The sequence below is a fragment of the Poecile atricapillus genome, chromosome Z, assembly GCF_030490865.1.
Source record: "Poecile atricapillus isolate bPoeAtr1 chromosome Z, bPoeAtr1.hap1, whole genome shotgun sequence".
Lineage (NCBI taxonomy): Eukaryota > Metazoa > Chordata > Aves > Passeriformes > Paridae > Poecile > Poecile atricapillus.
Window position 1 is genome coordinate 71,342,601 of NC_081289.1, and position 9,368 is coordinate 71,351,968.

Below are 9,368 nucleotides of genomic sequence, written 5' to 3' on the forward strand. Positions count from 1 at the left end.
GAAATAGAGGGCAAGAGCGGTTTGGCTGCTGTAGTTGCCACCTAGAAGACACTATACACCTGCTATGGGTAGCAACCCCCTAGGCATGGGAGATGGGAATACAAGCCATTCCGGACCTCTCTTATGTAATTTCTCTTTCCTTGCCTCCTTTGGGCTCAATTCTCTATGGATATAACTTTTCTCTAGTCTCTCAGCCTCCTTTGGGCTGAATTCTCTGTGGATACTCCCTCGTGGGGAGTTCCACTTACCTCAGTCTTTATGATTGGAAGAAAACTCCCGAGCTCATTAGAATCTTGTTTCTCGTGTTTATTAACAGGTGGTCACAAAACTTAACAGCTCTCTCCAGGCTGGTTACAAGGTTAATCTTTGCAATTTGGAACATTTCTTTCTTCTGATGGTACAAACAAGGCTTTGTGGCACACTTTGTGTCTGATACACAAAATGGCCCCGAACTACGCAGTTCTTTTATCTTTAGACCTATTTTTACCCAATTAACAAGAGACACGTATATTATTTTTCTTAATGACCCAATGACCCATCACCTCTGTGATGCACTGCGGCATTTTCTATCCAATCACTTACTATTACCCAAAAACCCCAAGGAGAAGAAGATGAAGAAGAAAGAAGAAAGGACAACACCCTAAATCCTCCATCTTGTCTCCTGTTCTCTAAACTATTTTTTTCACCCAGTGATTTAAGAAACTTTCTAATCTACACACCTACCTTTCTTATCTAACTTTAGCATTTGTTTTCATGTATCACTATGAAAACATGCTCATGAATTTCATATTATATGAAATCCAGTGTTTTCTTGAATCTTAGAACTAAATATTAAAAACAAGGGCACACAGTCTGTATCTCAGACTCCAACATGTTACTCCTTTTTTTGTCACTCATTTTTTGTCTTTTCTCTTTTGGAATACCAGCAAACACGTGCCATAAATGCTACCGAAAGCTGTATATGCAAAGACACCGAGGTTCCTTTTTTGTCACTCATACCCGTAGCAACAGTCACTGTTATAACCCATCCAAACTAGGTCACTGTATGCATAATGGGAAAAAATATTGGGTTACAGAAAATTTGGGAGCAAGTGGTAATAGGTTAGGAAGTGAATGTCCAAAAGGGGAGAGATGGATTTGTTTTACACATATTATTGGGAGCAAACCCCAAGATTTAGGAAAAGAACAACTGATAAGCAAAAAGGCAAAACCAGCACAGCAATCTAATCCTGTGTCAGTTTCACTTCAAGATTTGTATACAAAACTGGAACAACAATTAGAAAAAGAAATAGATAGCTCAAGACTGGGAAAAAAACAGTTTGTGGAGTTGGGAGAGAGAATCAGTAAGGAACTTAGCATCACTAACTGTTGGGTATGTGGAGGGGCTTTGACCTTCAGAAGAATGGCCATGGAAAGGCAGCAGTTTAGGTCCAATTGAACTCCTAAAATGGAACCAGACAATTACAAAGAGAGAAAACCGTCCTGAAGGGTGGATTTTAAGCTCAACAGTGATAGGAGAAGAATGTCTCTGGCGCACGGGGAGGAATTTCCTTAATGAAGTAGGAACTACTCCCTGTAAGAGATATAAAGTTAGTAATGGAACTTCCACATGGTGGGTCCCAGAAGAACCAACTTGGTACTGGGCTCCCAGAAAAACAAAGGAAGGAGATTGCATATATAATAATGAAACTAAACTGTTTCAATGTAAGGATAAAGGCAAGAATCCTTACTTTAGTATACCTGAAATCTCCAAACTCTGGGAGAACTTAAATCAACAGAAAATTGATTTTTGGAAAGCACCAGATGGCTTATTTTGGATATGTGGAAAAAGAGCATAGCCAAAACTCCCCCCATGATAGAAAGGGAGTTGTACTTTGGGAATTATACAGCCAGGATTTTTTCTTCTGCCAGGACCAAATGGAGACAAACTAGGAGTGCCAGTATATGAGGACCTAAAAAGAAGCAAAAGGGAGGAGATTGGAGGATTTCAAAAATGGGGAGATGAAGAATGGCTCCCTGAGTGCATATTGGAAACCTATGGGCCAGCCACCTGGGCACAAGATGGGAGTTGGGGATACCCAACCCCAATTTATATGCTAAATCGCATCATCAGACTCCAGGCAGTAGTAGAAGTAATAACAAATGAAACTGCTCGGCTAATAGAATTAATATCCACTCAGCAACGTCAAGCCAGAGCTGCAATATATCAGAACAGGTTAGCTTTAGACTGTTTGTTAGCTGAAGAAGGGAGTGTTTGTGGGAAATTTAATACATCAGATTGTTGTTTAAAAATAGATGACAAGGGGGATGTCGTTCTGGATATAGTCAATGATATCAGAAAAATAGCACATGTACCAGTTCAAAAATGGGACCCAATGCTAAAAAGCAGTTGGTGGGATAATCTATTGGGAATAGAATGGTGGAAAAAGTTAGGCTTCTTCCTTTTGTGTGCTACAACTGACTTGATATTTCTTCCTTGTTTAATCCCCTGCTTTATTCAGCTAATCACCAGAGTAGTTCAGAGTATGCAAGTGATAACAATGCCTATAGATCCAAACTTGACTACATCTAGAGCGGCACAAAAAATTATGGTGTTAAAGAGACAGAACAACATAGAAGATCCTCTTGAAGAAGCCAGATTAATTTGGGAAAAAAATGAGCACATAATAAAGGCTAGAAGACAAGAAATATTGCTCAAGCCAAATGATTCATGAAAAAAAAAAAGGGGGGTTTTGTTATAGATACATTTTATATTGTTGGCTTTTCGCAAATATTAAAATGAATGTTATGTGTATAAGAATGAGGAATTTTGTTGTAATAATATAGTTTTCTTTATTTCTGTTATTGATGAAATTTAGAAGTAGTAGTATAATACATATATGTTAGGTTATGGCATAGTATTAAAATAAAAACTGCCTTTGTTTGTATAACCCAAAGACTGAGAAAAAAAAAAAAAAAATAGCTAGAGACACCTGCATTTGTAAACTATCTTACCCAGATGAAGACAGCAGTGACCAGAACTCTGGGGGGAGGAATTTATTGCATTCCTGATATCAGAGAATGTAAATCTCAACGGCGCCAAGAGGATTGATCTATTGGGAAGGGGGCAAGAGAAAACTAAACAGCAGAACACCAAAGATCCTAAGAAGAATGTATGAATATGTATGAGAATTTATGGATATGTAGTAGGATTCTGTTTTTAAGGGACAATCCTTTGTTAGTAAGGTGTGCTCTCTTGGCTGAATGCAGAGACACCCGGCCGTATCTGTATACTTTATTTTTTTCTCCTAATTGTTTTTTTTTATTAAACTTTTAAATTCTATAAAAATTATGTGAACCTCGTTTTTCACATTATCCCATTTGTAAACCTTGTACCCCTTGCTTACTCCGATGGTTATTAGTAATGTTAATTACTTACTGGTTTCTGAAATGTTTTAAAGGGTCTTATGATACACTCCTCTAGCCCTTTCCCTTACTTCCTTGCTGCTATGTAACAAAGCTGCTCCCATGGGGACCGGGCCACACTAACAAAAGATACCCATTAGAAAGGTATGCCACAGAAACTGCGCCCAGGGATGCTGTGCCACACTAGAACAAAGAAAGTCCCATGAAGCTGTGCAACCGAGTAATATGCAAACTAAGGCATGCAGGCCACCAAAACAATGAGCTAGCAGAGGAATAAAAGGACAAGAAAACATATTCTAGCAAGCTATGATGAAAGATCATCTCCCTGCATCACCTAAGCCTGCTTAGAAACCCTCTTCCTGCATCACCATGACCTCAAGAGGATTGGAAGGGACTGACCTCCCCCCCTAGACAATGAAGCAGAACAACAGGCCTCCCAGCTACTGTCATGAGGAGGGAAGCCCCAGCTCTGCAAAGTGGGTTGCAAAGCTGAATTGTGCCTCCTCATTGGAGCTGCCAGAGTGGGAATGGCCGTGGTGCAAGCAACCCCTTGGGCCCCCCAGCCCAAGAGCTGAATCCTAATAAAGGCATCAAACAGGAGTCTTGTTTCCTGGCCAATTTCTTTCACTTGCATAAAGCATCATCCATTCCTGGTGCAGCACTTTAGCTTTGCTGTCAATGCTGACAGAATTGCTGCCCCTTCCTGCTGCTGCTAACCCCGGAGCCGCCGCGCTGTGCCCGCAGCCCCGGCTCTGACGCGCTCGTCCCCGCCGAGTCTGGCCCGTGCCGGGGCCGCGCCGGGCGCGCGCGGGGCTGAGCGCAGCGCCCCCCTCAGGCCGCGCGCCGCCGGCGCAGCCGAGGCCGTTGCGGCGCGGCCGTTGCGGCGAACAGTCGGAGACAGGTCGGGACCATGGCGGAGGTGCCGCTGCCCGCCGGGCTCAACGCCAAAAGCTTTCCCGCCAAGCTGTGGCACCTTGTCAATAGCCCCCGCGTCCTCTCCGTGCGCTGGGACAACCAAGCCCAGGGGCTGCTCATTGACCGCTCCCTCTTCGAGCGGGAGCTGCTCAGGCCGGGCGGCAACCAGGGGCCAGCCCCGCACACCTTCAGAGCCACTCAGTTCCGCAGCTTCGTCCGCCAGCTCTACCGCTACGGTTTCCGCAAGGTGCCGGGCCGGGCTGGCGCGGCTGCGCCGGGTGGTGCCGGGGCCTGGCTCCACTACACAAACCCCTGCTTTCGCCGCGACTGCCCCGAGCTCCTGCGCCGCATCAAGCGCCGGACCGCGGCCAACAGGCAGCCGCCGCCGGCGGGCGGGGACAGGCGCAGGTGCTTCCGGCAGCTCCCGAGGGCGCGGCCGCTGCCGGACGGGCGGGCGAGACGCAGCGGCTTCAAGGCGCTCCCCAAGGAGCGGCCGCCGCTGCCGCCCAGGCCCCTGCCCAGTGGCTTCCTCCTGCTGCACAGGGAGCGGACGCTGCCGGACTGGCGGGAGCTGCGCAGGCCCCAGCCCGGCCGCTTCCAGCAGCGCCCCAAGGAGCGGCCGCTGCTCACCCGGCGCCCGCCCTGCGGCTTCCACCTGCTGCACAGGGACCGGCCGGGGCCGGCCCGCTGCGAGGGGCCGAGCCGTTTCCAGGAGCTCTACGGCGAGCGGCCGCTGCCCGCCGAGCGGGAGCTGCTCCGAATCCCACCCTGCGACTTGCTCGGGCTCCACGGGGAGCGGCCGCTGTTTCTCGGCCGGGAGGGGCCCCCCAGCCACTTCCAGGAGCTCTATGGGGAGCAGCTGCCTCTGGCCGACCGGGAGGTGGTCAGGAGCCAGCCCTGCAGCTTCCAGCAGCTCCACAGGGAGCAGCAGCCCCCAGCCTACAACCCACCAGGTAGGAAAAGAATTCTAGCCTTGCTTTTCCAAAAGGTCATGAGAAGTGGCGGTTGGAAGTGTTTTCCCACAATGCTGTGTCATTCTGAGACAGAAATTGTCAAGCCTGCTAGGAAGGGGGTCCTAGAAGGCGAAAAGGTTCTCTGCCTGGTTTTCCTGTGATGTTGCATCCAAGGCAGCAGTAGAGCTCTGCATCCCAAGGCCACCTTCTGGAGCCTGACCACAAGGTGTTTGGATTCTTGCAGCCACTCCGGGCACGTCAGCCTCCAGTGCTCCACCTGACAGTGCCGCCTGTGCAACAGCATCAACGGCCTCAGCAGGGAGCGCACTTAAGGAAGAGGAATCTCCACCGCTGGATCTTGGCCTAGCTGTGGAGAAAATGATTCGGGAGATCAGGAGATCCCTGTCTGAGAAGTCTCCCTCTGCTCAGGTAACCCCACTGGATGGGAATAAAAGGGGCTGGACCGAGAGCTCTGTGGCTCAGAAGCACCACCTTGTGATGGATTGCCTGAGCGCTTGGGTGGGGTGGTGAGACTCCCAGCCACAACTGTGTGCTTTGTGTGTGGCTTTGCAGCACACAGCCCTGGGCAGTGCTGGGAACGAGCTCTGCCCTTACTGACAGCTGTGTTGGCAACAAGGAGAGCCCCTGGCTTTCTGCTGGCTGATTTCTTACAGCTCGTGGGGTAAGCCAGGGTCAGAGCATGAGGGCACATGCCCTCATTCGGTGTCTTCTGGTTTTCTGCGTTCACGTTTTGCCTCAGAGGTCATTTTGTAAAAGCTTCCACTTAGCCTTGGCCATGGAATCCTGATTTGAAAAGATTTATCATGTGAACCGTGTGGGCTGTTCCGCCCCCCCTGCCTCTGCTCCCTGCCCTTTGGGAGTGGAGAAGGGTTATTGTAGCCCTGATGTGATTCCAAGAAAATGTGATCTTTGGGTTTCTTTCTTTCTGCTTTTCATTCAAGGGGAATATTCATGTTGCCTCCAAGTCCTCAGGAGGGGAACCCGTGAACGAGGCTGCAGCAGAGGAAGCTTCATCTGGCACCGAGAACTGCGGTGACAGTTCCCCAGAGCCTGAGGAGCCTGGTAAGGAGAGAGCCCACATTGGTTTGAGCCCCATTGGCCCATGGCTGCTTTGAGCCTGTCCCTGGCAGGAAGGGAGATCAGGAGAGTTGAGTTCTTGTCAGCAGGCTTGGTGCTTCCTGCTGCCTTTAGTTCGAGTCCTGCATTGGCACAAGCTCCTCAAGCCCTGCCCTCCACACTTTTCCAGAGGCTCTGACACTGAGTCCTGTGCTATGACAAGAGAGCTGGGAGTAAACCTGACCTTGTGGGAGCTGTGTCACCAAGCTGGGTGTCCCAGTTTTGTGCTGAAGTCCATGGATCAATTTTCTGCAGCGTGACAGGGGAAACCAGGCTGAGCACCTCTTGCAGTAACAGGGAGAAAAAAGAGTGAAAAATGAGGGCAGAAGTCCAAATCACTGACTGTACTACCAGTTTGCTGGTATCTGCCCTGAGACACAAGGAAAACAAAGAGAGCAGAACATCAGAGGCCAATTAATGGAAAAATGACAACTCCGGTAACACAAGAAAAAGCCTGAGGGACCCCAGATCAGCGAGACTAAGAGGAGAGAGGAAGCCCTTTGGATCCAATCCTCGGCCAAGTCGGTGCAGCCTGCAGGCCTTCTAGGGAGCTCTTTCCCTACCAGCTTGTCCTGTCAGAGCTGATGGTCAAGCTGGAGCATCTACTGCTCACTGTAGAGGGCAGGTTGTAGATCTGACATCATGGAGCTGCTTCATGATTCAGCTCACAGCACCCTTCAGCCTCAGCCACTGCAGCGAGGCCTGAGGTCTTTCTGTCAGCACAGAGAAAAAAACCAAGTCCGGCCTTCTTTGTGGCAGCTGGCACCGCCTGTGTTTCAAGCTCTCGTGCGTGCCATTTGCACTGTGGGAACCGAGACTTTATTGAGATACTTGAATGCTTCACACAGTTTTGGAAACTTGGAAGGATCCCTGTTCTTGAAAGAGCAGGCTTCAAATTCCCAAGGGAGAGTCTGCCTTTCAGACCATCTTCTCCAGTCCCTGATAGGACAATGGCTGCCCAAGGGAAACAGGGCCCCACCCACAGGGGCCAATATTGACTCCGTGTTCCCTTTGCTTCCCAGATGCCTGAGAGACGTCTCCTGGAGGGCTGCCCTGCACGGCAGGAAGAGACAGAGGGAGGGCCTGTGACCATCAGGCAGGCACAATCCCTCTGTTTTACCTGTATAGCTTTCTGTAGTTCTGTAGTTCTACTTAGTAGTGCTTATAGTTACGTTTATAGATTCTAATGCTCTGTTTCTATAGATTGAATTATTTAATATATTTATATATAATATAGATTCTATAGAAGCTCTCTATTTAGAGATCTGTCTAGTAAAGTGTAGATATAGATAGTTAAAGATGTGATATATTTTTTATATGGAATTGCATTTATAGATTTTCTGATTGAAATTTATATATGTCAAGAGTAAAATTAATATACATATATACATATATAGACAGTTCTATTTATAAATGCATATAGGTATATTTGAAGAGAAATATAGATGTTCAGAGGGATAGGTTTATGTTTGTGTAGCCTTAGGCTGCATTTTAACCTCTCTCCCCCCTCGGCTGCCTTTTTCACCTCTTCTTTTTCCCCCTGTGCCCCCTCTGTCCCCTCTTCCTGTGCTGGGTCCGAGCTAGGGCCGGGCCCGGTGGAGCAGCAGTTCCAGCGCCAGCTGTCCCTGGAGCGGTGGGAGCTGCCGGTGGCCCCAGGCACTGTCCCCTGAGGAGCTGCTGAAGGACGGTGAGACTGAGGGGGCCGAGGAGGCGGTGACGCTGAATGGACGGTGACCTTGAGCTGCTGGGGACACTGAGGGCTGTGGGGGAGCAGAGTGCGATGGTGGCACTGAGGTGACAGGGAGGTGGCACAGGCAGAGGGGGGTGCCGGCTTTGAGGGGACAGAACGGGTCAGAAGGGACTGAGAGGGGTGAGAGGACTGCGAGGGGCTGAAGAAACTGAAGGGGGGGCTGGGGTTTTGCCGAGAGGACGGCGGGGCTGAGGGGATGGAGGGGCCAGCAGGGAGCACAGAGGGGTCAGGGACTGCAGCTCTGCCAGGCCTTGGAACCAATTCCAAAGCCTCCACTTTTGCCACAGCTGCCCTGAAGACCTTGAGGCCAGCCAGACACTGCCAGGAGCCAGCAGGGAGAAGCTGAAGGCCACGAGCAAGAGCAGCGAACAGGGAGCTGCTGCTGCTGCCACCCCGAGAGCCTGGGTGAGGCCACAGGGCCGGTGAGGCCGCGCGGTGCTGAGGGTGGCGTGGGCTTTAGCCATGGGCGCTGCCCGGCTGGGCAGGAGCAGCCTCTGCCCATGCTGGGGCTGCTCAGCGCTGCTGCCCCAGCCGGCACAGGGGCTGTCCTTGGGCAAGGCAGCAGTGCCGGCAGGGCCCGGGAGCTGTGCCGGGCTGCCGGGGGCTGCGGGACAGTCCCGCCGCGCCTGGGCTAGCCACACACTGGCCCGCTCGGCCTGCTTGTTCTTTCAGCCCTCCTGGGGAGGCTCTGAGGTTTTCCCTTCCCTGCTGGAAGGGCAGGTGCTGCCAAGGGAAAGGTCCCAATAATGACTCGGTGTTCCCTTTGCCTCCCAGATGTCCCATCTGCTGTCCTTGTCCAGGAGAGCTGCTCTGCACGGTTGGAAGAGACTGAGGGAGAGGCTTTGAAGATGGGGGAGCTGAGTTCCCTCTGTTTAAAGAAGAATGGACTCATTGCATAAAGAGGGATAATTATGTGGCTATTTATATATGTATATATGTATATTCCTATTTGTATAGAAATATTTCTATATATATGTTTTTCTATTTATGGATGTATTCTTTGTACATATGTACGGATATATACACATACATGTCTGTAATTTTGTACGTGTATATAAGTATACATATATGTTGTTATAATTGTGTTAAATTCTATCTCCTTATACCTAGGAGATACAGTTGTGTATATTTTGATTGATACAATTATAGTTATTTTGCTCTTTAAATAGGTATATTGGTATTTGCATAGATAGGTATGTGTATTTTTA

The 9,368-nt window shown here is 49.4% G+C and overlaps 1 long non-coding RNA gene across 1 annotated transcript; it reads left to right on the top strand.

Annotated features, from left to right (window-relative positions):
• The first annotated feature begins 7,739 nt into the window (after positions 1-7,739).
• Positions 7,740-9,132, top strand: LOC131572927 (uncharacterized). The gene is made up of 3 exons (XR_009276084.1): positions 7,740-8,097; positions 8,448-8,565; positions 8,935-9,132. It is a non-coding gene; the product is annotated as an uncharacterized LOC131572927 (long non-coding RNA).
• Positions 9,133-9,368: the final 236 nt, after the last annotated feature.